This window comes from Apis laboriosa, unplaced genomic scaffold (genome assembly GCF_014066325.1).
Source record: "Apis laboriosa isolate Shangri-la unplaced genomic scaffold, ASM1406632v1 scaffold218_cov154, whole genome shotgun sequence".
Taxonomy (NCBI): Eukaryota; Metazoa; Arthropoda; class Insecta; order Hymenoptera; family Apidae; genus Apis; species Apis laboriosa.
Window position 1 is genome coordinate 316,988 of NW_025222359.1, and position 25,654 is coordinate 342,641.

General features: G+C 32.8%; 1 protein-coding gene across 5 annotated transcripts in view; it reads left to right on the forward strand.

The window, feature by feature from the left end:
• LOC122712772 (peroxidasin-like) overlaps positions 1–25,654 on the forward strand; it is a 286,627-nt gene that overhangs the window by 2,490 nt on the left and 258,483 nt on the right. Inside the window, exon 1 of one of the 5 annotated variants that reach the window (XM_043932651.1) lies at positions 5,163–5,189. The exons of the other annotated variants lie outside the window; for them this stretch is intronic. The gene's annotated coding sequence lies outside the window, so the exon portion shown is untranslated. Of the gene's footprint in view, positions 1–5,162; positions 5,190–25,654 lie in introns of those variants that run through there. 5 annotated transcript variants of the gene reach the window in all.

Consider the following 25,654-nt stretch of genomic DNA (forward strand, 5'->3'; position numbering starts at 1 on the left):
TACGATGTGAAAAATAGGATAATAATTTTATTTATAATAGATAATTATTTATTACGTTCATAATTCGTTCTTTTATATTCATTGGTTAACGTTAACGAAATAAATAACAAAATAAATTAAAATATTTATTATAATTCTCTATCTTTATGAATAATATTGCAAAATAATCAAATATATATATTCATTTAGCAATTAAATTTTTTAATTTTTAATATCATTTTTATCGATTTTTGTGAATTTCGATGGATTTTCTTATGATTTTATTGTTTAAACTTTTAAAATATATATTAAATTTTATTCTTTCTCACTTACACGTTAATTAATAAAGAAATAAAGAAACGTCTGCAAGGATTAATAAATACAATTCTTCCTATATACCAAATTTCCGCATTTTAATTAATTAAATTCCAATCCGATTCATTGAACAAATATTAACAGTGATATGAACATAATAATATTAACATAAATACGTATTAATTTTCCGATAACATATCGCCCCTTCAATTTCTAACCATTTTAAATAGAATAAACTATTAAATAGAATCATTTTATACGGTTTCATTTATAGAATTATAGGAACAACATTAACGCTTTAATTAGAATATTGTTCGTTTACGAGAAAATTAGTATTAATCGTAATTTTTAAACTCAAAATGGGAAATTGATTGAGTTAGTTTGGTTAGTTAGGGTATATAATTAATACAATATTAAAATTTCTACTCAAATATTCATTTTTCTCCCAATCCAATCACTCCCTTTTTAATTCTTCTTATTGCACGCACAAACAATCAAACAATTCTCCCTATCAAAATATACAGTCGCCGTACAATAATCGCCAATAATCCATCTCCGATTATAACAAAACACGTAACACCTCATGAAAGTTCGAATCTCGCGATATAATACGATTGATGTATCGTCATTCCATCGAACATCAACCTCGATCAGGTATCACTATTCGACTACAGGTGCACGTACCGCTCGGGGTAGGGGGACGCGAAGGGATAACTCGGCCGTTTCGCGTTAGAACGTCGTGACCGTAGGTTGGTATTGGTTGGTATCGGTGCGACACAGGGGCCAAGGGGTTCCAAGGGGGTTGATGCGTCGGCGTGTTGCGCCGTAGCTTTTGCCGCGGCGCCCGGCAGTCCGTAGGCGAAGTCCTAACGAGTAGCCGGCGAGCGAGCCGTATCGCGGAAAAACTTGCTCGCAATTAGATCGTGCCGAGATTTCCGTGCCCGTTCTTCGTGTAATCGGTTCCACGATCCGCGTCGTTTTCTTTTCTAATTCGTGTTTTCGTCCGCGTTTGCACTATTCGTCGTACCTTTTTTTTTTTAAAAATCGGTCGATCCTCGATAAGTTTCGAAACTTGAGATTAAAAAAAAGATTGTATGCAGTGAGTATCTGTAATCGTAGATGTGTCGTGAGCAGTGTTTCCGGGCAGAGACACGAGATAGTTTCTCGGGGGGAAGGAAGTCTCGATTTCGGGTGACATGTGACGAGTTGTCGATCGTGCACGAGCGATAAAAGGCCTCGTGATCAAATCTTCCGCGTTTATTTTATCCGCTGGATTCTCGACCGACCCGTGAAAACTCGATGGGATGTATCAGTGAGGAACGAAAGTAGGTGTTTTTTGTGATTCGGGAAATAATGTGCGGAAGCCTCGTAACATTATCACGATTCCAGTGTTTATAGATACCAGTGAACGACTCGAGGATACCCGTATATATCCGTGTAAGTCGAATCGGTTTAAAACGATATACGAGTATAACAAAGTATAATTAATATTCTCCGACCGAGAAAAAGGGGAAGAGAAAAAAATACGGGAAAAATAACTCTAACTTTAATTAAGCCATCTTCAAACAACTTTCTTCGAAGAAACGTCAGACGCTTTCATAAGTATTCTCCGATCGTTCGAACTTGTCTCATTATCCCTCTCTTTGGACTTTTCCTTAAATGGAATCGATGGAATTCGAATCCTCTTTCTCTACCCTCTTATCGTCTTCTCCACCGATCTTATGATCGTTGATAGCGTAACCGTGTCCTTTCTCATCGTGGCTTCGACTCGATTCCGCGGAAACGATGTTGCTGCGCTCGGTTAATCGAGAACGATTATAAACTTTACCGGTCGCCGCAAAAGTGGGACACACACATACACACACTCAATTCGCTCGATTCGAGGTTCGAGGAAGGCAAAATAGGGGATGAAAAAAAGCAGAATGGGGTAACCGAGAGGGAAAAATAGAGGGGTAAGAGTGCGATAGGGGGTCCATGGGAGAGAGATAGAGAACGGAACCGGAAAAGCGGGAAACACTGAACAATACCAATTGCGACAAATTACACGTTGCTTTATCCGGTGATGACGCTGGCTCGCGATTAAAAGGGAAGAGGGGAGGAACGTTGCATCGAATACTGTGAACACGCGTGATTCACCCCATTTTCTATTTCTTTCCATTTTTCTTGCTCCCTTTATTCTCTTTTTTTTTATCCCGTCTTTTATGCGTCCTTTTTGTGTCATTCTTTTTGTTTCTCTTTTTTTTTCTTTTTTATTTTTTTATATCTTCATTCGCGATTTCTTTTTGTGGAATGAAAGAAAGAAGAAAATTGTCGAGTGAACGTCATCAACTTATTGTAGAAATTATTGAAGCTTTTCTCATGGAAATTTAATTAACATGTTTCTTTCTTCTTTTTTTTTTTTTTCGTTTTCGTTTGTGAAATTAGATCGAAATTGGACCGAACGAAACTTAAATTTTTAATTAAACATTGTTTTATATTTATTTAGAAATTTTAGAATATTTTGGTTAAAGTTATTGCGTTGGTTTTAGGTAACGAAAGGTTTCATATGTTTGATAATATAGAAATTAAAATAATTATATATGTTAATGAAGAATCGATTGAATTTCATTTTCTATCGAATTTGCATCTTGGAATCAAACATTCGTGTAATTTATATCTCAAATGCATTTATATTTTAAGAGAATATTTTATGAACTTCTTCTTTTACAAATATTCTTACAAATTTCTTTTATCATTTTTTTAGAATTAGAATTCGATTTCTGCATCTATTTCAGTTCAAAGATAAAACTTCTCTCATATTTTCTTGTTTTTTCATGATAAAAATATTATCGAATGAAATTCTAATTTTTTTATACATATCGATTCTTTTGAAAGATATCTATCAAAAAATATCCAGAATATGATAGCTACAGATTGTAAATTTTAATTTCGTTTCTATATTTCATGCTTTCATTTTTCAAGATTTTATTTGCAAAAATTTTGAATGAGAAATTTTATTCGAATTTTCGCTTTTCAGTTTTGGACGATTTAATTCGCAGTGTATTCGGTTGATTCGCAATGCGATGTCGTTTCCAGTGTTAGGGAGATCGTGTCGACACGTGTGCGTACGTTTAGTCGTGCTTGTAATCCGACAACGAAACCGGAGTTTCACGAAATTTATATGATCCGAGGAAGATTTCACTTAATCTCATGGTATTTCGAGGTTGTTTTGACGTAGTGTACAGTGTTCTAAATCTCTGTAAAATAGCATCGAATATCAATCGATTTATCTACTTTCTAAAGGAATATTTTAAATTACGTATATTTAATCTCAAGTTTCATATTAATTTTTAATCTTTGACACCGATGTATCGATAAATTAATTGCAAAAGGAAAGAATTAAATTCGACGTGGAAACACAAGAAAGTTCTTCTGTAAAGTCTATTCTGTAAAAATAGACTTTTAGTATTTTTCATCAAAACATAAGACTGGTATTTGCAAATTCTTGGAAATTCGTAGAAAAACTTTTTTATTTACTTTCTCAGAATTGATGTTATATTTGATAACAATTGAAAGCTTCTTCTAAACGATATGGTTACACTTCATTCTTATCCTTGTTAGAATGAAAAAAATCATCTTGATATATTGTTTTTTTGCATTTCTTTTTCTTTCCAATTTTTAATTGTTAAAATTGAATCAAAAATAAACATTAAAATCTATCAATATATTTATAATTATTATCTATTATTTCGTTCGATTTAAATACATACGGTGACCCAAAATATTTGATTCGAAAGCTCAATAAAAATATGTTAAAATTAAATTCTGGAAACTAAAAATCCTAATCATACACTAAATTCTGAAATTACAAAATTTATTTCATATATTCCCGCGCGAACATACGTATTCAAAACACGAAAGAAACTTTCAGATCGGATTTTCCCTCCAAAAAAATAATATTCCCAAACTTTCATCAAATAAATCTTCCCTAAAGATAAGATGTTCGAGCAAACACTTCTTACTTAACCACTTCTATACACACTTCTACATAACAACGAAATCTAAAATCGTGCTCTAAATCGATTCGATGATAAAAATAAACAAAACCATTTCTTCTTCTTAAATCGACCGACATACATCGTTCACATAACGTGACAAGCGAACGCTGTCCCCCATCCCTCCCACCCCTATCGAGAGGGGTACAACAACAAAATAGTAAATCGCCGGCAACGGATGGACTAACAAATCCAATCGCGGCCGGCGCGATAATTCACGATTCGAGTTAAAGCTGGTGGCCAAGTGGTTCAGGAACGTGATGTTTCCAGGTGTCGTCATCGCGTCATCGTGGTGGGGCTTAACGAGGCGCAGTTAACGTCGGCCCGTCGTTAGGTAACGCGAGTGGACGCTCCTCGTCCCTCCAAATCCTCCGAAATTGCCGCCACGATTGCTGGAACGATTGTTGGATGGTGTAGTGAGAAACACGGTGGTTCGTGGAGCCGATCTCTCGATCACTCGCAATTTCGGCATTTTGGAATTTTGGAAGGGGGGTGGGAGGGGAGGGGAGGGGAGGGGAGGGGGAGAGGGAGGAGGGGAGAGGGGAGAGGCGGCGGATTTCGGCGAATATATTCAGCGTGAACCGAGGGGAGGGGGGGAGGAGGATAAGATGAGAGGGGACGCAAGGGATCCTCCTGGATCGTGCGAACAAGTGATCCCTTGAATTTCCCACGGTTGTTGGGGAATTGTGGGCCGTTGGTGAAGGAAGCTGGGTGTAATTTCTTCGACGTATTCCGTATTATCGAAGATTGGATTGTGAAGAAGAGGAAGAGGGAAGGAAAGGAAGGAAGATTTGGCAGAGGCGAGAGAGTTGGAGGAGGAGGAGGAGAGGAAGGGTGGAGGAAGGGCGGAGGATCGGTTGGGTGAGTGTGTTGATGACATTATTTGGCCAATTTTGTCGAAAAGTTATCTCCTTCTTTGGATTTGAATGGGTGTTTCTTCACCGTTCCCTGTAAGATTTCGAGAGGATTTGTGGAAGGAGTTCAGAAAAATATATATTATATATTCAGAGAGAAAAGAAAATTTTCGTATAATGTACGAAATATAATAAAAGATCGGCGCTTGCAATTATACTTATTCGATATTCTTATATAAATAATAGCAAAAATAATAAAAAATCACAAGTTACATATCTAGAGTAGGCTTTCTTGCAACAAATCTAAGAGTCTAACGTAATCGAATCTGATTTAAATCAATACTGGTTTGAGCAATATATTATATACGAAAAGTACTTATAACTTTGAGAATTATTGGTTATATACGTACAAGAAAAAGTCAGAACGATGTGCATATAAATATTTTAAGCCCATTGAAATCAATGAAGAGGTAGCTTTTCGATAAGTACATCCAATATTCATAGTGATGAACGAATATAGATACACGTATGTCCGGATGGTACATTTATTAGCGGTTCCTCCGCGATTCGATAATACTGATTTACATATTTCCCGATAATGCCGCATATTTCGACATACCGCGTTAGAATTGTAATCATATGTGTAATTCTCATCCGTACGCGGTAACGAACGATGGTTGTAACGATAGAGGTATTACCAGAAATCCGTCTTAAATCTCTTGTAATTAAATCTTGGACGTAGAGCGTAACATCATAACGCTTTGGTATCGATGTTCTCGATAGATAACAACTAGGATTAGTTTGCTTTTCTTCGATAATAATAGGCAAGCTTCATCGAAACCTAAAATGTGTCTTAAGTTTTCAACATCGTGTATAATCATCGATGATTAAGCGAGGATGAATTATCTTCGTGTTATCTGACACTCTATCTGGTAGCTATAAAACGATAGGTTTCCATTTTTAAAAAAATTATTCTCTCGTTCATTCATCGAGATGGAGATATGTATTCTTGTAATTTGTACAATTTATTTATAATGAGATTAGGAAAATATGAATAGCTTTGTACGAGAATAACTCTTCTTAGTTAAAACGATTCTATTTCAATCGAATATTTGGGAAATAAAGAAAATTTTTACATACTTTATATCTGTTATTGAAACAAATATGCATTTAGTATTATTGTATTATTTTCTTTGTATCATTCTCATTAGGATAAACAAATTAGAATTATTCCAATAGAAGAGTGCTCATATGTTTTATTCTAATATGATATAGTATGAATTTTTTAACGAAACATGTAGAAAAGATTTATGTTGAAAAATGAAGAGATGCCAGGTACGATATTTGTATTAAGTAGTAGGATAATAGTAAGATACACGGTGTAAAATTTTTACGTCAACTTTTATATGGTTATATGCAATCCAATCCAATAATGTTGATATTTTCAATGCTGTGTTTATCTTCGTGATATCGATTTCCTGAAACAATAATTAAAAATCTCATTACGAGCACAACGTTGATGTGCATAATTAACTCGACACTCTGAGTGTAACAAATAATCTGTATTCGTGCAAGCAATTGTTTTTCTCGTTACAATCCGAGTCTCTGTGACCAGAAATACATAATATCCAGTTGAATTCAATTGAAACTGTTTATTTCGAACAATTCGAATGATATTTCAGATAATTGCTTTCCTCACAATACTTTCACTCCTTCTCGATGTTAATAAAATAAACGATACTATTTCGCCGGTTAATTTTTCTTTTGAACAGGAATAATTGTATCGACGAAATACAATAATTGTATATTTTAATAAGAACGGGCCATTCATATCCTTCTTCTTTATTTTATGAAATTAAGAAAATACTTGGATCGAGTTAAGTAAAAACTAAAATTAAAAAAAAATAAAGTTAAAAGTCTTTTCTAAAAAATTCTAAATTTCTAATGTGTTTCTTTCTTCCTAAAATTTTTAATAAAGAAAGAAAGTGATCTTTATACTGAATATATAGAATGTTTCCTTCCTAATCGAACTATAGGATTACAGTCTATAAGTGAAAATTAGGAATAAGTTACGTAAAGTTGACCTCTTGAATCCAAGCCATTTTTGAAAGATCGAATCTAAAAATAAAAACAAACACAAAAGTTAATATATATAAAAAAAAAATTAATTGAAGCTTATTTACATTACGTTAGACAGAGACAGTTATAGAACGAAACAGATTTAACACAAATTTAAACTTGCTCATAAACTTAATAAATAATAAAATAAAAATAACTTAATAAAAAAACTTAAAAAACTTAAAAACTTCGACTTACACTTTTATAGAAGAATCATTCTGTTTCCATCTTCGAAATCGAGTTTTCAAATGCGTGTTCCAAATACGAATATATTAACACCCCCCTCGTAGATTATAGCTCCTCCAGTTTGACCAGAAAAATAGGCAATTCCTGTATATTAGATTTAATACAAATTTAAACTCGCTCATAAACTTAATAAATAAACTTCGACTTACACTTTTATAGAAGAATCATTCTGTTTCCATTTTCGAAATCGAATTTCCAAATGCGTGTTCCAAATACGAATATATTAACACCCCTGTCGTGGATTATAGCTCCTCCAGCTTGACTGGAAAAATAGAAAATTCCTGTATATGTAACTAGGTTTTTCAACTAGGTGTCACCTTCCAATCGCATTAACATATAGAAATGGGCGCGTGTGTTGATGCATTTTACGTGAACGGGTAGGAAAGCGGCTTAGCCCCTTCTAGGAAATACGATGCCACGTAAGATGGAAATGGGTCAAGGGGCGTCTGCATAAGAAAGTTAATTCCACGGATGTTGGCGTGGATGCAGGAGGCAAGAAACGATCCACTTTTAAATGATAAATTATCCGTGACGATGATGCGCTCTTCGATGAGCATACTTTTTCGCGAACGGCGCGCTTGCAGTTGCACTTTGTTATAATTCACGTTTTGTAGCGGCAATTAACATAAACGGTCTCGATTCGCATCGAGCGAGCCATTTATTTGGACCCGTTCGAAAATAAAAACATCACACGCGTGATCGTGATTTACTGGCTGCCGCGTCACGTATTACGTTCCCTTAATGCGAAAATCTGAGCAGCGATTTGATTTACTTGAGATCTATGCGCTCGTATCTCGGTCAATAGAGCCACGATGCTTCTTAATCAGTTGGAGACAAATCACTATTACGTGGATAGGTGTGATGAACCATGTGAGTGAGACGATCGATTTTCTCGAGAAATATCTTGAAATAACAAAGGAAGGAAGGAAGAAAGTTAAGTAAATTGTTTAAACGTAGAAAAGAACCGAGATAAAAAAAGAATACATATGAAATCTTTTTATTTTTGCTTACCTTTTCATTGAAATATTTCTGAGAATTTTCTGAACGCGCATAAAGTAAAGAATATTGTATAAATAAGAATATTGTATAAAGTAAATAATATATATCTAAATAAAGTAAAGAAAATTGATTATTAATCTTCTATTTTAGTCAGAGAAATTTCACTGCTCCGCGCGTCAGACAAGTAGTACAGGTCAATCGTGGAATAAGGAAATTACTCTAGTTATAGTCAGACGAGCGAAATAAAATAACAGTAATTGAATTAGCAATCAGGCAAATATAATAAATCAATCAGATCATCCCAATCGTACAATTTCATGAATTTTAAATACAATACTCGTAATCAATTAAGATTCTTTAATCGTGAAAATCAAAATTTTCGTTTCGCAAATATTATAAGTACGTTCTTAAGGAAGGAGGAAAACGCCGATTGTTCCCGAATATCCTTAGAAAGCGTTAACAGTAACAGAATAACGACACGAGTAGGAATAGAAACGCGAAACCTCAAAACGCTTACTGTCGAAATACTCTAATATTCGAGTCGTATTAGAGGTCAGAGAGTTTTGGGAGGGAATCAATGGCTATAGAGCTTTCAGAGAGTAGCCTTATCTCGAATAGTTCGGGACGAGTTGCAGTTGCATTAAGTAGACGCTTCCTGCACATTTTACGACAACTGCTTTAGCTTACACAGAAACGCACGCGGAGATTCCGCCAAGGTGCATCTATCGTGCAACTCTGCCTTCCACTTGCATCCATTGAATGCACAATTTCTACAGATTTATCTTTGATCGTGGTATACACGGTGTATACATTGAAATGTAAAACACAGTTCGAGGAAAGAAGTTATAAGCCGCGAAATTATGCCGCGTTTACAAACTTATCGGATGACAGATAATACACTTGAAAAATTGTTTAACGAGGGAAAAATTACATCCCTTTCAAGGGGCTACGAAAGGGGTTCGTTTCCGAAGGGACAATAGTGGTTCTAGAAAATATTTGTACGAAAATATTTGATCTTTTTCTTTTTTTTAGACAAATGAAAGTACTATTAATTGTAAACGTGTATCGATAATATATATAGAAATATTCTAATGATAAATAGAATGCAAATAACTAGATGTATAGATATATATTTATTTTCTATAAAAATTAAAGTAATTATAAATAGATTTATTATATTGTTAGATCAATTGCTAGTAACTTTTAGAAGATTTTTTAACCATATTATAGAAATAGAGAAACGATCTTTTCTAATTAATTTAAAGATATAATTTAAATTTATAGTCGATATGCAGATAGAACATATGATGAAACTATATTTTAATTTTTTTAATTTTCTTTTTTACATGGCCGGGAAAAGGGTCGCAAGTTATTTGAATATTAGAAAAGTAGGTCGTAACTTAAAAAAAAAAAAAAAAAAAAAAAAAAATGATTGAAAAACACTGATTTAGACGGCACTTTTTATGCATTTCCTCTTCCTTCTTTTTAACTTTCTTCTTTCTGGTCATCTGGCAAAGATTTCAATCTATATTATATTATCTATATTAAAAGCTTATATCGAAAAGCATTTTCAGTTAATCAAACAATTCTGAGAAATTTAATATTTCGATGTACGTTAAGGTGTCGTAAATTCAGATACATTTATTCGATATTAAATTCGAAGAGCGAAATAAAATAAATACCCAATTATCGTTATAATTGAAGCAGGAAATTATTGTTTTGAATATATAATATAATATTTCATTAAAGATAAAATCAGTATCGAGCAATTACGTACTTCATGAAAATAAATATTATACTTTATTCACTCGATAAATCAAATATATCCGTGGAATTTTTACATTATACGTTTAATATTGTTAGATCATTTTCATAAAATAACGAAAATTTACACGAACACAAATTTAATTAATCTTTCTGTAAAATTTATGTAAATATATTACACGTTTCTTCTTTACGAAATATATTTCGCGTTTTATATCAATTATTTCATTAAAAAAAAACGTAACAATATTATTTATATCTATAATATTATATCTATAAAATAAACTCGCATGTGCAATATTTGCAATTGTACCAATTGCAATTAACGTGTAAAAAAAATTCTAAAATTTCAAAAATATATTCTGCTCGAATATTTCGAAATTGATGCATCGATGAAATTGGAAAAATCCTATTAATATATCTATATATCTCACTCATGGAATGTTCATTGTAAACGAGATCTCTTGTTCGTCGATAGAAAGAAGTTTTATCGCTCGATTAGATAAAATAATATCGAAATATCTGGTATGCGATCTCTGACAAATTTTTGCCGCATAAGCTCGCATAACCGATGACTTTAGGTAAGGGCAGGGAAAACCACCGGTATTTTCCATTGAAATTCACGGGACCATTACTTCTTTCGCCAGCTCCTGGAAGAAAGTCGACAAGTTCGATCGTATGACAGGGTGTGTTGGAAGGTTGCGTCAAAGATAAGGATTTTTCCCCCGTTAAGGATCGAAAGCATTCCTTCTTTCATCTATTTCTGTTCCTTAATTTTCTCTCCTTTTCTCTCGTCCTGCTTCTCTTTTTTTTTTCTCCCTTTCCCATCTCCATCGTTCCTTCACAGAGGAAACCGGAGGAACCAATAAAAACAAAGGAATCTCGAATTCCTCGAGTTAGTTGTCGAGGAGGTGTAAAAGGATCCTCGTGTAAAGAGAAAGGTGAAGGAATTCTTATGCCTTTCTGTGGATGTAATAGGATAGAAGCTAGCTAGTCAAACGTTTGCGGAGGATATTCCATTTCCTTGTGTTTTGGATATTCATCGTTTCGTTGTAGCTTTATTTTCAAATTTTCATGTCGAATAATATGTACAGTGGTAAAATAATAAATCGATCCATTAAATATTTTTACGTGTTATATACAATTAAGAATTTTCTTTTGTCATTTTATTCTTCTTGTATACAAAATGAGAGGATCAAGAAATTGTTTAGACTTATAGCTTGTCGTTGATTACGTAATTGATGTTTGATTTCATACTATCACGAAACATTGTAACATTTAAGTTTGTACTACTTGTTGAGTTTTGCTTAAAATGAGAATATTATGATTTTTTAGAAGATTCGAATCGATTTGGAAATGGGAAAGGATAGTGATTTTTTATAATTCAATGCAATCTGTTTATTTTATTTTGTTTGATTTCATATTGTGACGAAACATTGTAACATTTAAATTTGTACTACTTGTTGAGTTTTGCTTAGAATGAGAATATCATGATTTTTTAGAAGATTCGAATTTGGAAATGGGAAAGGATAGTGATTTTTTATAATTCAATGCAATCTGTTTATTTTATTTTGTTTGATTTCATACTATCACGAAACATTGTAACATTTAAGTTTGTACTACTTGTTGAGTTTTGCTTAAAATGAGAATATCATGATTTTTTAGAAGATTCGAATCGATTTGGAAATGGGAAAGGATAGTGATTTTTTATAATTCAATGCAATCTGTTTATTTTATTTTGTTTGATTTCATATTGTGACGAAACATTGTAACATTTAAATTTGTACTACTTGTTGAGTTTTGCTTAGAATGAGAATATCATGATTTTTTAGAAGATTCGAATCGATTTGGAAATGGGAAAGGATAGTGATTTTTTATAATTCAATGCAATCTGTTTATTTTATTTCAAGTTCATTGGTTTAACGATGAATAAATATTGCTGAAAAAATAAACTAATATTATTCTGAAAATATTTTTGCAAGAATTTCACTGAAAAAAATATTCATATCAATGAATGAGTGTCCATGAATCTTCTCCAAAAAAAGAACAAGAGCTTTCAAAAGAGAACGAGTAAGCACAATATTTTTTAACTTAGTTTCTAGCAATGAGAGAAAAGAATTTGCACGAAGTAGGAGCTAAAACACCAATTTACCATTTCAAAGATATGATTACGACAAGAGATTGATCGAAGCCTTTTGTTATTCTTTTTTTATTATTTTTTCATTAAAACACAGATCGATTTACAATTATTGCACGTTTCTCGCTCAAAGTGATCGAGCATTCCCTTTAAATCATCCCACTCCGCGGTTCTCCAAGTTGGAGCTTACCATGCCACTTTATATATGTGTTATAAATGTCAACCTAACTTATAACCTCTATCTTCTACTTTAGCATTTTAATATTTGATTTAGACATTTGGATCCGGGAAAATGATTCTCGCCATCGATTTTTCATCTCGTGTAACACGAAAATTCCTATCCAATTTATTTCCATCCGATTCAGGTTAACTACTTGATTTCATCTCCCAGTGAATTCATCTTGGCAAATAATTTCATATTCACACCGTCCTTTCTTTTTCACTCACGTAACCCACGTAAAACAACCCTTTTTTCTAATTTAAACTTTTACTTAAAGAAATATTTAATTATTATTATTATATTAATTAATTATTGAAACGTCTGTTCCCCTCCAAATCACCAAGAATAATCCAAATAAAAATTTTCCAACAATCTTAATCTAATATAAAACATTTAATTTTCCATTCAATCTATCTTTACCAACGCTTAAACGTTCGCTCGCCTTTAATATTTTCCTCGAATAACACGTTGGCAAGTTCGAACGTGTTTATCAGTTTTTCGTCGTCCGCTTAATTCTTTTCGCGAACTATTCCCTCATCCCCCCTAAAGTGAAAAGACTCACGATCGGGCGCGAATTTATAGGAAAAGGAAAGTTTTCGAACGCGAAAACTTTCCTTGGTTGTTATCTCAAGTTCTCGACGATCTTTCCACGGGGTTAACAATTTTCCTCATGGAACGAATTCACGGGTGTTTCCTTCCGCGAATCCCGCCGACAAGGTTACGGAATTTACCCCAGTCTGATTTACATTCGGCCAAGCTTAATTGGAGAAACGTTACAGTCTCCTCTTCAGGTCTACACTAAATTCCAATCAGTGTTACAGCCGCCGTTCTTGGGCACGATCGCGTGTCGTTTCGATCTTACCCGCGCAAACCTTAATTAATCATTCGTCTCCCCCTCCCCTTATTGCGGGAGGACGCGATACGATTTCCATCCTCGTTGTATTTGTCGATTATTTCGCACATTGGTTGGTATTTAAGAATTCGTTGGAATTAAAATAATTCGAGAAAGGATTTTGTTAATCGTCTAAAATTATCTTTCTTCTTTGCGAGAAAATTTGACGAATTCGATATTTGTAAATGGGAGGAGTTTTAAAAAAAGATTCCTGTTATCGTCATATTAATGTGTGATCAAAATTAGAGAGTAAAGTCTTATTAGAATTATTGATATCAAACGTTTAATCATATTATTCGAAATTCGTCAAATATGAAATGTTAATTATTGGATCATGTTAAACATTTGGATGGTCAAACATCAGGTATCGATATATCGATATATCAGGGTAGGATTATAAATAAATGAGAAAGGAATGAAAAAAAGAATTTGAATAAAAATAAAAAAAGTAAAAAGAAACGATGGTGACGATCTTTGCTTTGACTTTCCTTTTTCCAACAACCTCGTTTATAACACCATAATATTACCTGGCGTAAACTGCCATTACTTGTTTTTTCATCGTTAAAGTTTCTCGAAACCTTAGTTTCCCTATCGATATACATTATAGATGATTTAAAACCGCGCGGGTAAATAAGTGTATATAAATAACTGTCGCGGCCGGCATCGATTATATTAAAGTAGAGTTGATTGAATTTCTCGGCGTTAATGAGCGTAAGTAGGCGCGATCGTGGAGGGAGGGTGTCAGTGACCGAGAGTAAAAAAATAACGCCAGCTTTAGCAAAGGGGTGACAATAAGAAAGGGATTATGCAAAGGGATTATGCGGTGAATCGAGAGAAATGGGCGAGAGAAACAAGGGGAAGGAAAGGAGAGGATGAACGGATGCGTTGTTCGAATTAATGAAGATCGTTTGAAATTAAAGTACCATTCTGTTGAAAAGACTCGGTTTCAAGAGCGCGTCTCCTCCTTTAGAAAGACGCTAGGTCTTTTTGAGATTTCCTTTTCATTAATTAATTAGTTACATAAGAAAAATGTAAGAAAGATCGAAATTGACGATCGAATAAAAGGGATGTGATAAGTGAGATATACAAGCAAGAGTGATTAAAAAAAGATGAGTATAAGAGGAAACGATGGTATAATATTTCATTTCTCTTTTTTTATCTTAAACTATAATTTTTTTTCTATAAAATATCGCTTTAAAACAATATCTTCGAATAGGGATATTCTTTTAATTTGTATAAAATAAAAACGCAAGATAAATCACAAACAATTATAATACGAAATTTCAACTTCTAGTATACTTTTATAATTTTATCGTCCAAGTAAACTAAAAATAGTCGAAGCTTTCAGACGATATGCATCGATATTATTTCACATAACACTCAAGCTCATCCTTAACTATTAATCTTCGAACAATTCAAATATTTTCGAATCATTCGAATCATTAAATCATATTTATTCCCACGTTTTTTTCACGAAATCGGCTATAGTGCTTTACTCCATCACAAAATCGGCTTAACTATCATAGATACACGTGTATATACGTATCAACAAGCGTTTATAACCATTTTCAAATCGCGTTTCTGGCGAATTTATTTTAAGCGAAACGAGATGATCGCTCTCTTTTCCCTCCCACTCTCCCTCTTTTTTTAACTTTTTTACACGCGAATTTTTCTCACTTTTCCTTTTTTTTTTTTTAAACTCTTTTGAAAATTTACAAACAGCGATTCATTTCGAGCAATTTGTTAAGTACGAAACGCTTGAAGTATGAAGAATTTTACGATAAACTGTCAATGAGTGCCTAGGGAGTAAATAACATACTTCAACTGCTTTGAAAATTCAAATGTCATCGGGCAAAACGGATTATCGGAAAATTATTGTATTATTTCTGAGAACGCTTCAATTCTTTCGTAAAGGGAGTTTTTTAGCTTCGCAAAAAAGAGGAACAATAATTTCGTTCATTATACACGATGTGTATATAGATATAAAAAAAAAATTGGAATCTCTAATTGAAATCGATATAAATATTGTGCGCGATCACGTTTGAAACGTTTCACGGATCGTTTCAAGGGATTAAATTATTTGAAACGATAAATTATTTTTACATGTTATCGTCCATGATAAAATTTCATATACATGAAATGCCGCGATAAAATTTCATATTTTCATATTTCACGGGTGTTGAATGTGAAAGAACAGCAGGGATGGATTCAGCATGTTAAAAGATGTATAAAAAGTTCGTATTCCCTATTTTCCTCAAGCTTACCACAACCTTGTTTCCATATTACAACAGCTGTTTATACATATTCAGAGAAATTGCTCGAAATGATTACTTCCAGCTTCGATAAACAGGCGTGAATGTTATCATCGATTGTCGAACGTGTCTATTCGTATTCTGATTCGGAATAACCGTATTTCTTATCCTCAATTCACGACAAGTGTATATCTTGTTTCGTTGAACGTAGATATTGACTGTTCCATTCATAACACAAAATTGGATAACTGCACGAGATGATGCAGAAGTCGTTGTTGTTCAACGATTGCTCATGGGGGCAGAAAGATAAATGGCAATTTTTAATGTTACAGGCCTAAAAGAGAGTGAAGTCTTTCAAATTTCCATAACTTTGTTTTATTCTCTGAATAGTAGTTGTATTAAAGTTTGAAATCTAGAATTTTACTAGTTTCATTGTATCTTTGTTTTCTGAATTCTGACTTGGATTAAAGTTTCAAACTCTCTCTCTCTCTCTGCATTTCACTAAAGTAAAATCTCAAATTTTCCATTAATTTCGTTTAATAATTTTGATTTTTAAACAGCATTGCTCTAAAATCACAAAATTTTCACTTTGTTAATTTTATTATCTGTATCTTTATTCTTAGAATAATGTATTTCCCTAAAATAAAGCCTCATACCTCCGCTTAGTTAGTTTTATTGCCTGTATCTTCGTGCCCTGAACAATCTAAATTAAACTTTCAACTTCTCACTCAACCAGTTTCGAAGCTTTGCTTTCTCAATAGCAATTGTCCTTAACTCTAAAATCTCATTGCTCGTGAAGATTTTTTTTGAACAGCATTGCTCCAAAACTGAAATCTCAAACTCCACTAATTTCCAGACTCTATAACTCTGCCTTCTAAACAAAGCAGCTGCTCTAGTCTTAAACCTCCATTTCGCTAGTTTCGTTATCTACAGCTTTACCTTCTGAACTCTATTGTTCAGGAATCTGAAATCTCTACTGCGCTAGTTTCATTGCCCGTAGCTTTGCCCTCGGCATTGCCACGGGTGCCGATATAAAACGGTAGACTGAATAGCACTGGTTTTATATAAACTTTTTTTTTCAATCCATAGTCACGCGGATCGATGCAGGTAAAAATATATTCCATGAAACGAATCGTTATATTTTTCTTCTTTTTTTACTATATTTTTATAATGTAAATTCCGTCGAGACTTTCTTTTCTAAGAGAAATATTTTCTTTCGTCGAGATTCGTAATTAAAAATTAATTAATCACGATTTATGATTGCGGTTTCACGGCTTATTAAACGGATGGTTGAATTGGACGAAGCAAAATTCTGCATACGTATAGAAATTTCTCTGTGCAATGCCCTATTAAAGTTTGCCAACCTGAAATATAAGAGGAAACTGGCGAATCATTAAGATAACTAATTAAATATTTTATAGCAAATGCGGCAACTTCCCTTGTAAATTTTGTAGAATCCTCTGGTTCGTGAGGAAATGCATGTTACGAGATGGAACTATAAATTTCAAACTATTTAAGATCGCGCCGGATGGATAAACATGTCGGATCTTTCCTTCGGCTTCCGCTGAAATTGGCGCATCTTTCATTTAACGAAACAGATGTTTTAAATATTTTTTAAAAATAGGATTCAGTGGAATATATAGAGTTATATATACTATATATATTCCTATATATATAGGAATTTCCTTTTTTTAGTAATTTAATGATATTACTATGATGATAATCTTTTCCTATTTGTCTTTTTTCTTATAAAAAATTTATCTTAATATTCAAGAAAGATTAAATGAATACACAGTTTTGAACGATACGTTTCCAGATAATTTCATTTATCTTATCTCTGTTGAAACAAAAGAAGAAAGATAACAGAAAAGATTCGAAGATTAGGAAATAAAATAAACGGGAACATCATTCACGATTATTATTATTTCTTTCCCTCCCTCATATATTTCATATCATAAAAAATTTAATTTTCGAACGAGGAAATTTGCTCTTTAGAGTAAACAACATCGTCACATTCTAGCTAATTGAGATTAACGCGACGCATTTCCCCTTTATTGCTCTCAATTGAATTTTAATCCAAACCAGTTGGATAAAAATACCACGAGAAGAAAAAAGGAAGAGACATCGTAACGAGCTAATTGCTTTCAAGGCGGTTCATAATAAACAGCGGGGATAGGTTCGTTGAATTACTTTTCACAGTCGGTTTAGCCGTTTTGGGCCACGATTTCTGCATCCTTTTCGCGTGTCGTGGTGCCACGGATAGCCCGTGTTCGTTTAACTCGCAAGTGTTTACCGCATTGTGAGATTATATCATAGTTTATAGTGCACTGCAGCGAATGTTTAATGGAGTGATACAATAGCGAGGATATATGCCGTGGATATGTGTTACACGATACACACGTATAACTAAGTATTTAACCTTGCTGGAGGATTCTTGTATCCCTCTAACCCCCACTTTGCTTTCGTCTTTATCTTTTATTTATCGTTCTCTATTTCTAATCAATTTCTCCTTTTCTTTTCTCGATCAATCTTTCCTTCTAATTTTCAATTTTTGTTATATCTGTGACTTTTTTCTTTTTTTTTTTTTCTATTTCTTTCGGTTCCTTTTCTATCATTTCATTTCCGTTTTCCTCATTTTTCTTCATTCTCGATTAATCTCATCTCGTTTATTTTTACTCTTTCCTTCTCGATCAACAATCTTTTATTGTCCGCGATTCCTTTTTTTATCCTTTTTTTTGTTCTTTTTGATCTTTTCTTTTGCTTTCCTCTGTAAAGCTTTTTTCTTCTTTATATTTTTTAATGTTTCTTTTTTCTCTTTTGTTAAGTTTCCGAGCCTTTTCTATTTCTTCTTTTAATTCTTTCTCTGCTTTTTTTAGTCCTGATATGTTCTCTAGGTAATTTTTAATTTCATCGTGTTTTTCTGTTGTTAAAATATTCAAAAGAAAATATGAAATAATCGATATATTCTCTCGATTTTATTTTCATTAAAAGTCCAACGTTCCTTTCTTTGAAACGTTCACATTCCCTTGACTTGGATCAAGAAGTATCTTTTAAAGCAATCTACTTTTTCTCTTGAAGATAAATTGATGATGCTTTGAAGTTTCATCTAAAAAAATATCAAATATTATTATATTAATACGTCACTTCGACTGAAAATTAATAAATATTACATATTTATCGAATTACTTAATAATAATACCTTAACGAGCGTGACAGTAATTTCAATCATGTCGAAAAGATAAAAAGAAGCAAGTAGAATCAGACAAGCAGAATACACAGAGAATAAAACAGTCAGACAATTATAAACATACGGCGTAATAACAAGTCAATCATAAATTAAATCTGCAAAAATAATACGTATTAATACATAGAAATAGGAAAATTCTATCAATAAAGTCGAGAGGGAAAACAATCTATCTTCTTTCCATTCTTGAAGAAGAAACGTTTCCTGTCGTTTGAGGAGAGTAGAATCGGTATTGTTGCGTTTTATCCCTCCCCTTTTTATATGCGTTTCTTGTTTCTTCGGACACTTGCGACTTTGCGGAATAAAAATTTCAACCGAAACGAGCGCTCCTTTTCGGTCCCCCTTTGAGAGAAAAAACTTTGCAGCTCAGTATTACCGTCTAAATGAGATGCCCTCCCCCGCATGTAAGTACGTTCCTCTGTTCGGACCCGTCGTCTTATAATCTTCGCTCTCCTTTCCTTTCGTTCTCGGCATCGTGCTCCAGAATTTTTCTCCTCCCATACTTTGTTCTTCGTATTTGCAAACCTCTCGAATGCGCGGGAAAATTGCGTCGCATGCATGGATAAAAGTCGACAGTGCAAGCGGTTATGTGTGTGAGGATAGTGGTAGACAGGATGACTGTAATTATCGAAAGGAAAGTATTAATAAGATAGATATAAGATATTGATAAGTATTAATAAGATATTAATAAGAAAGTATTAATAAGATGAAAAATCTTTTCGAAAATATAATCGACGTTGATTTGGGATTTGTTTAATTTTGCCTGAAGTTAAAATATATTATTGCATTTCTTTTTCTGATTTTCTATTTATTTTATTATTTTATTATAAAACTCTTTTATATCTATTTCTTTATTTATTTATTTAGAAAGATTATTGTAATAACTAATAATAAGAGAAATTCTCGACCTGTTTCGAAGCGATAAATGATGGTTGAATAGTTTGTGCAGGGAAATTTTAAAGGTTCGTGCATGTTGTTTGGAAATACGGAAAAACGGGGAGAAATTCACGCTTTTAAACACGGCCAGCCAAAAAATTAAACAGGTTAGTTCGTTTGAGGTATTCGTGTCTTGTTATTTTTGGCATGTTCCAAATTCCTCGGTTTAAAATCTGAAATAAAAAACTGGCTTCTATATAGTAAATTACTATTTTTTTTATATTGCGTTTGTTAAAAATATTTCGTTTCATCGTTTAATTTTTCTCAATTAATATAGTTTTATAAAATGGAAAAAGAAAAGTTTGGAGATATTAATTATTCCCGATCAGAGAAATTTGTATAAATGCAAAGATTTATGGATGTTTATTTATACATTATTGTTTATATTTAAAACTTAATTTAATTTAATTTAAGTTTGTTTAATCGTAATTGCCATTATAGTGGCATTTGTTCGCAAAAAGTTAACGCAATTAAAAATTTGAAACTAGATCACGAAAGGATGTGTAAAATGAAGGAAAATTATGCTTATATTCACTCATTATGAATAATGATTATAACTACACAGTATAATTCTTCGTTTTGAATAATTTCATTTTTTTAATCAAAATTTAAAATCGTATCATTTCATATTTCTAATTATTTTTTAAAATTATAGAAACAAAAGTTATAACAAATAGTGGTTTAAAAAAATTCAAGCTTTTGTCATACCTGTCGTTATTTAAAATTTTTTCATCTTCTCATTAAAAAATCCACTTGAGTGTCGTTTCATTCGACACACTTTATACATCAACTTTCACTTCATAAATTTAAATTTTCATCGTCAAAAATTTTCCAATATCGAAAGAATAACATATCTTTCGTGCATCGTTCCTTTTTACTGATTTTCTGTTAAAAAAAACCCTCGTCTCCCATTAATCTCGAAATTCGACAAATCCAAGAGTTTCGTGTCGAGCACGCGATCTTATTGCCAGAACCTTACGATCAATTAGGGTCTCATAATTCGATCATGAGAACAGGAATGGAAATACAGTATCATCTTGACGAAAGTTTAAAGTTTATACTCGAAAGATGCTATACCGTGGTAACATAACTTTGGCGCGTTGTCGTGGATCTACTCGGTGGAATAAGGGAAGGCGGGACGGAAACTGATTTCTCGTTTGTATTTGCTTCAACGGGATCACGACGCGGAATAAATTGATTCAACACGCACCAGCTGCGGTGTAATAACGAGGAAATTGTAGAAGTCTTGGTATCGGTACCGGTTTCGTGGGATATTTATGTCGAGCCATAAATAAAGCAACAAATGTGACGTGAACCCATTTAGCGTTGAAACTGACCAAATAAATATAAAACCGAAACGAATTGTTGCCCTGTTATAGGAATTGGTTGAAAGTAAAGAGAGTAAGATTCGTATTTTCTTTCTTAGAGTTTCTTCTCAAATTGATAGCTGTGAGAGTTTATAAGAAACGTTTGCACAAAGTCCAGATGCACCGAGGTGTTCCAAAATGATACAAAATGTAGATATATAACTTTTTCTTTCAACCAATCAGAGAATACCTTTCTGATCAAAACGTAGTCAACGATTGGTCAATCGTCAATAACGCATCTCGTAACATGTAATATTTGTTGTCACTGTGAAATAAAGCTTATTATTATTTTCTTTTCATCTTGCACGAAATTGATAGGGAAAATCTTTAGAACAGAAATTTTAAAAGCTTCAACGAATCGGGATTTATTAATCGAAAATGATAAATTTCGATAATAATCGCGCGATATTGGACACGAGGAAGTTCGATAAGCTTGGGTAAATCGACTTGACGAATCTACGCCGCGAAACTAAGCGCTATTCAGATGAAACTTTGTTAAGGAGTATTTGATGAATGGAAGAAGATCTCAGATTTTCGTTACGAGCGAATCGCACTTTGTGCAAATATAGAATTGAATATAGGATTGAGCGTAACAGTAGTTTTGTTTGAAACACGATACGAACATTGCAAGGCGTGTTTTATTATTCAACATTATACTTCCTTGATTCTAATACACAAGCGTGATGTACATACATTCCCAGTTAATAGGAATTTATGTAAGTGGTTTCTCACTTCTTCACAAAAATTTCCTCAAATAAATATACATGAAATGACGATATTTCAAATGATATTTCAAACGATATTTCAAACTTTAGAAACTTGGAATTGAATTCGTCAACGCAATATTTTATTGTATCTTTTTATAGGAAAGATCAGGTGGATCACGCGTTCCATTACACAATTTACACATAATTTCTTCGAGTTTAAAATGACAGTCTTGATCGAGTTTGTTGGCCAGTCATAAAACGAATGGACTTACGCGAAGACGCTGTCCCAAATAAAGCGCTAGGCCAGCCCCTAGTACTTAAAACACAATTACCTCGACTAGTTAATGGATCGTTTAACACTTGCCTAGTTTACAGGGGGTCTTGCTCGTAGAACGTTTAATGTAACGAGCGGGAACATGAAACAAATTGGAACGTAATCCTTTTTTCAAGCGCGCCTCATTCTCTTTCTCTTTTTCCTCCTTTTCTTTTCGATCCTCTCCCTACGAATTTTCCAACGATCGAAACGAGCCACGTACAAGTCACGGCCCATATTCCATTAAAACTTGGCGGCAAGGATTGAAATGTATATACGATCGTCGGTAGAGGATATCACGGTTCCAGAGGAATTCGCGTATCACGAGGTCGACAGTGTTTAATGCTTAATGTCGTTTAATTGTTCGACGAGCCAAACCTCTTTTTCATTGGGGCACGGAAATAAAGCGAAGCACGCAAACATTCGCATTTTTCTATTCTCTGTCATTTCCGTTCCTTTTTGTCTTTTTTTATTTTTTTTTCTCACAAAGCTTTAACGAGACATTGTTTCGTGCCCAACCACCATTTCCTCTCGTTTATAACTCTCGTGATTTAAATGCAACGCTTTCGAGGATCGAAGATTAATGATTCGCGAAACGGATCTTGAGCCCTCGCATTCGACCGAGTAAACACTCCTTCCTAGTGTGAATAGCTATTGTTTCTCTCGCTTGAAATGCGTGACGTTTATTTGATGTAATCGAGGAAACGATGGTTTTCGAAGTAATGAAGGACGATGGAGGAAAAAAAAAAAAATATGATATATCTTGATTTCTAAAGGAAAGATCTTTAAAATAACTAAATGTTATTTAAAGGGAAGGAAGAGAGAAATAGAATCTGATTATTTAAAATTATAATGGATATCCACTTGATATTGATTGTAAACTGGTTATTGATCAACTTTAAAACTATCATGAATAATTTTATATTAGATTTATACTAGAAATGGAGTTCTGATTTTTGTGATTAGATTAAAATGATTTAATCTCATTCGAGAATTTTTGAGAAAGGGAGAGAGAGGTACAATTATGTGATGAACAGAACATCTTTATAAACCTCATCTTGTTTATTCTCTGATGTCTCTTAAACCTGATGACATTCTGGCTTTAATTTGACGCGATAGCGATGTTAATTAATTTCAACTGGTATTAAACTCAGCGATGATTACATTCCTTTACACAACATGGAAACACTTCACTTTGAATAGTGTTTGTAACGAGATGTTTAGATAGATGATTTAAGCAATTTTTATTCTTATACTTCTTATTTTCTCTCCATTTTATTTATTTAACAAAATATCAAAGATTGTTATTATACGTGAAACTTTTTTAAAAATCGTTTTTTATTCGATTTCGTTTTAAAATTATTATTGGTTTATGAAATTTTTACAATTTCAGGTAGAAAGTATTTAAAACAAAGCATAAAAAAAAAAAAGAATCGAGAAAACTTTGGTATTAGCAATTATAGTTTTACAGATATTGAAATATAATTTAATGGTTTTAAAGTATTCAGTGACGCTCAGTTATCATGAAATAAAAATGTCCTCCGAAGTTGATTTCTTTCTGTCCCTTGTAGTTCATTTCTAGGGTTTAACATTCAAATTGAGCATGTAATTTGAATAATCGATTCTCAACTCTGATTCACTTCTACCGATTAAAATCAAGGAATAATAATGGCAAAAAGTTCTATAAGTACTTTCAACGAGATGACTTCACGTGACGCAAGCGTAGTTGAAATGTAATAAGAGATTTTAATAGAAGTTTCACGTGAGAGACGATGCTTAAAAGAGAAATACTGATTCTCATGGATTATCAACTCATAAAAAATTATTTTGTCATCCTTTTCTCGATATTTTTTTCAATATATTTTCGATATTCATTCAATATTTTTTTTTCATATTTTTATTTATATATTTTTTTAAAGTACATTCATCCATTGGAATTTATTTTTTTTCGTATCTCGAATGCAAGTTATCAATCGCGAATATTAATTTTAATTCGAGATGAAATGTTTCGTCAATGTTCTTGTATGTATCAGAAAATAATCTCGTATTATAGTAAACGTGCATACGCCTATATTCTATATAGAGTATTTTCGAATTGTAGTATGAATCACTGAGAGTGATTGGCAATATCGAAAGAAACATTCTCTGTTCAACAAATAGATGTCCGATTTTGTTTTCATTTTATATGTTTTCATGGATATAAAAATATAGATTTTGGATAGTAGCCAACGAATAACCACTTATCGTTTCCAACCGATTTTAATACAATATGCGAAGAAGAAACTGGTCAAATCTAAATGCAAAAACATTGTCTCCATATCAAGCTATTGTTTGTCTGAAACTTTGTCGTATCTCGAGGGAAACTGTGGGTAAAACTGTAAGGTAAACTGTAGTTTACTCGACAGATTCTTGAAACGCGTATTTACAAACTTTGTTGCTAAAAAGTACAGCGAAATGAAACATTCGTGTATTAAATAAGACGTGAGATAATTTCAATAAAAATTTAAATTACCTGATATTTAACACACTGATAAAAAAATATTCATTCGATACATAATACCACCTATGAAATTTTTCAACGTTTATCCCAGAAATTAATATCATTACATAATATCCATTTAAATACTTTTATCGACACCCGTTCGACTATAAAACGTTTAAATCGCATACGTATGAATAAAATCTCACTTTATTTCAAATTGTACATTATCAAATATTTAAACCTATATAAATCTGAGCATATAAAAAAAATTGTAATTTTTAATCCCGCAATAACGAATCTCTCGAAAATAAATTAAAAAAACAAAAGTAATTCAAACGCGAAGAAAACGAAAACAAGTTGATCAGATCAACGAGAGATTAGATTGAAATTAATCGAAGCCAATATAGTCAAAAAATCATGTGCAATATGGTTTCTCTTTAAACTGCTTTATAATATCACGATCCAAGTGGACAAATTTTGACACTGGATCCAATGTCGATGAGTGGCCAGGTTACTTGTTCGAAGATGAGTTAAAGAATGAAAGAATTAATCTTTCCGAGATAAAAACACAAAGAGAGGGAAAAAAGGTGAAACTCTTTGGAGGGATGATCGACTGTTTGGGGACAAAGAACCGGTAAACTCTGATTCTTGTTTTTGTTCTTCATTCTCGATCGAGTGGGGAAACTTGCGAGCCCGATCTAATTCCATTTATTTGCCGAACGCTCACGGAATTAGTATAATGTGAGGTTATGGCCGATCGGATCGACTATTCGATTTCCAGGTTCGTGCAAATAA